Consider the following 4395-nt stretch of genomic DNA (forward strand, 5'->3'; position numbering starts at 1 on the left):
TATATAATCCTGCTTTTCCAACTTGGGTTATAGCTTACCTAGTAATAATAGAAATAATAATGACATCAAAGGCTATTATATTTTGATTTAGGTCTTGTTTAATCACCCCCAGTGTATTTCTGTTGGTTGAGGCAATATCTTATTTCCTCATTTTGACATACAAAATACCTCCCAGAAACAGCAGCAGCCCTTCTAGGAGAAGGACACTCCAAAATCAAACCATTGTTCTCTGATCTGCGGTAGTGCCATAGCCTCTTTACCATGGCCTTCCACTGTGTTGGATTAGAGTTCTCTTGCGTGGGGAGCATGCTGTTCTATCTTATTTCTCTTCCTCTTATTTTTTGAAGTTTTTATAGTTTATATGTGAAGGATCTGTGACGGAGCCGAGTAAGGAGTTGTGAAATCAAAGGCACGTTGGAAACGACTGAGTTATATATTAAGGAACACTCTTCTTTATATACAAAACCTCAAGGCAACAGGACATAACATGTTCGAGAGACAGACAATGTTCAGAGCAAAACAGCAGACATGAATTTTCATGTTCATTTGAGAGCGAGGGAAGAGCGAAGATACAAGCATATTATATACAAAAGGAATTATGTACAATTGTGTGACACACGGTTGGTACATGGCTCCCCTTCTAAAAATGACATACTGAACATGTTAAATAGGTGCCCTGAATCTGGAGAGGTAGTAGTAAAAACTGCGCCGATTAGCGACAGTGAGTGGCTGTAGAAGTCGTTGGTTTGGGTGCGAGCGAGTGGTGGATGATGAGTGGCTGTTGCCGCTCCGGCTCGTCACGGGGTAGGCGAGTGTGTCCTACGGGATTCATAGGCGAGTGTGTCCTACGGCATTCATAGGCGTGTGTCCTACGGCATTCATAGGCGTGTCCTACGGCATTCATAGGCCTACGGCGTTCATAGGCGTGTATGTCCTACGGCATTCATAGGCGTGTCCTACGGCATTCACGTCAGCTTCGGTTGAGGTTGAATAGATGTCCTCTTCGTCACGAGTGGAGGCGTTGATGGAGGTTTGAAAGTCATGAAGTGGGTTCACATCACGAGGAGAGCCGTCTGCGGCAGGTTGCAGGCGAGTGATACTGGTCATTTTCCCGAGGGTGAGCGAAGCCCTTTGGTCCCCCAACGGTTGTTGAGAGCTGAAAAGGCGTTGCTATACGGGCGGCTGGCGACGACGAGTACTGCTGCAGAAGGTATGCGTTGACGGCGTCATAGTAACGGTGAGAGGTGGAGGGGGGGGGGGGGGGGAGGCGGGAGGAGCGAGTCACTCCGGGGTCACCAATGTGACGGAGCCGAGTAAGGAGTTGTGAAATCAAAGGCACGTTGGAAACGACTGAGTTATATATTAAGGAACACTCTTCTTTATATACAAAACCTCAAGGCAACAGGACATAACATGTTCGAGAGACAGACAATGTTCAGAGCAAAACAGCAGACATGAATTTTCATGTTCGTTTGAGAGCGAGGGAAGAGCGAAGATACAAGCATATTATATACAAAAGGAATTGTGTACAATTGTGTGACACACGGTTGGTACAGATCTAATTTAATTGTGTTGCTATTCTTGAAATATTTTATTTTTATTGTATATTCTACTCTTACAGTTTATTCGTTTTTTTGTTTCCAATCCTCTCTGGGCTATTTTTACCTGTTGGGGACCTTATGCTTATGGCATCTAGTTTTTTCAACTAATGTTATAGCCTAGCTTGTAATGATAATAATAATGATAATAATACCATTATTTCGATCGTATATATATATATATATATATATATATACTCTTATAGTTTATTCGTTTCCTTGTTTTAAATCCTCTCTGGGCTATTTTACCTGTTGGGGACCTTGGGCTTATAGCATCTTGCTTTTCCAACTAATGTTATAGCCTAGCTTGTAATGATAATAATAATGATAATAATACCATTATTTTGATCGTATATATATATATATATATATATATATATATATATATATATATATATATATATATATACTCTTATAGTTTATTCGTTTCCTTGTTTTAAATCCTCTCTGGGCTATTTTACCTGTTGGGGACCTTGGGCTTATAGCATCTTGCTTTTCCAACTAATGTTATAGCCTAGATTTTAATAATAATAATAATAATAATAATAATAATAATAATAACAGAATTTCAACTGCTTCTTTAGAAATTGCTATCCACTCCGGGTTAACGGTTGGGAGTTATTTCTATTACGTTAAGCATAACTGGGTTGTGGATTTTTCATTTTCCATAAGAAGAAACTGTAAACGTTGACATTGGCGATGAATGGAAGTTACTGGTTCGTGTAGCCCATTAGGTGCAAATAATATAACGGGTTGTGATGGGATGAGAGAAGAGGCGAGTAGCAGAATAGTTGAAAGAAAAGATCAATGGATAAAGGCTTATAAAGGGATGGTTAGATTTAGTAAAATGCATGCCGGAAAAGAAGGCGCTTGATCCCCAGGAAGCACTTTTCTGTGTGCGGGAAGTGAGGCAGTGTATGTAAGGTTATTTTGACGTCCTGATGATTAGCGTCCTTTGTAGGTGTATGAAGTGACTAATGTAGAAGTTTTACTACAATGCAGTTTATCGAAGATTTAGCGGTTGAGGGACGAATGTGTCGGGGGAAGCTTTGTAACGACATATATACGCAAGAATAAGCCAAATCGAATAAGACAAGTAGCAACCACGAAAAAAAAACGAGGCTCTCTCTCTCTCTCTCTCTCTCTCTCTCTCTCTCTCTCTCTCTCTCTCTCTCTCTCTATATACTGTATATATATATATATATATATATATATATATATATATATATATATATATATATATATATATATATATATATATATGCATAAAACCAGTTGAGAAAAATACGTGTATCTCTAACTAACGGGTCATCTTTTATCACTCCCTCAGCTCACGGGTTATCTAACTCCTCATGTCAACCTTGGTCAACACTATCTTCTTCCCGGTGGTGACTCGGCAGAATTCAGGGCTCCTCTTAACGACTTGATTTTCGATTTTGGCCTGAACGGTTTCACCGACTCACGGTGTCGAGTTTAACCGGCGTGAAATTGCGAAGAAGAAGAAGAGGCCGAGGTACGATAAGGAGTTTAAATGGATGAATAGGCAAATTGACGTTTCATGACGGTGCTAATTAAATTGGTCAGGTTAGGTCATAAATTCTGAGGCCGTTAATTGAAACTGATTGGTATTGTAACTGATAAGTTTGCTGTGGGAAAAATGCCGTGAAAAGACAAATATGGACATTGTGTAACTGTAATAAATACGAGAACACTATATATAAATTATATATATATATATATATATATATATATATATATATATATATATATATATATATATATATATATATAATCATCAGACGTTGCTAGTCCACTGCAGGATAAAGGCCTCAGACATGTCCTTCCTCTTGCGTCTGTTCATGGTCTTTCTATGCCAGTTTATAACCGCAAATTTTTTTAGTTCGCCAATCAATCGTCTTCTCTTTCCCCTGGTTTGCTTACTATCTCCATGGACCCATTCTGTTATTCTTCTTGTTCATCTATTATCTGTCAGTCTTAGTACATGTCCTGCCTACGTCCATTTCTTTTTCTTAAATACTATTAGAATATCCTCCATTTTCGGGTTATTAGGTAATATTTTCAGCACTTGTATACATTTTATTGAATACTCTGTTTGGAACTTGTAAAATTTTTTAGCTAGCCTAATTATACGTGGACCCAACTTTAATATATATAAAAAAAGGGTATTGAACCCACTCAGTGGTTTTGCTGGACGGGAGTAGTTTAATTTCTCGTAATTACGAGTAGAAACTGTTGTTCACGCTGCATGATCATATGAGTTTTAAGATTCGTGGAAGGAAAATAATAGGAGAAATGAAAGAACAATCATTATTAGATATTGATATGTGTACTGCGTTTGTTTATTTTCTGATGTGGGAGGTGTAAGGTTAAAAGTGAATTATTATCTGCTATGCCATGATTCAATACTATTACTTCCGTATATGACTCGAAGTAAAAAAAATGATGTTCAAACTCCGTCAAACAGGCAATAACATATTAATTAAACCTTTAGCACATATCCGTTTCATTTTCCAATAATGGAGCATGAAATCAAAATTTTTGATCACGCAAGGTATCCAGTGGCTCACAGTTTCTCTTACTTTAGAACTTAGCCTTGACGTAGAGAGGACATAACCTTTGCTCTACAAGATACGTCTCGTTTTCTATCCGGGTCTCGTCTGAGGTTTGTCTACGAGGATGCCCACACAACTGGTGACGTCGGGAGCCAAAGGGCTTCCCATGCCCATGCCCATGGAATGAGGGCAACATTCCTGCTCCCTGGGATTCCTCTTGCAAC

This window comes from Palaemon carinicauda, unplaced genomic scaffold (genome assembly GCF_036898095.1).
Source record: "Palaemon carinicauda isolate YSFRI2023 unplaced genomic scaffold, ASM3689809v2 scaffold4, whole genome shotgun sequence".
NCBI classification, from domain to species: domain Eukaryota; kingdom Metazoa; phylum Arthropoda; class Malacostraca; order Decapoda; family Palaemonidae; genus Palaemon; species Palaemon carinicauda.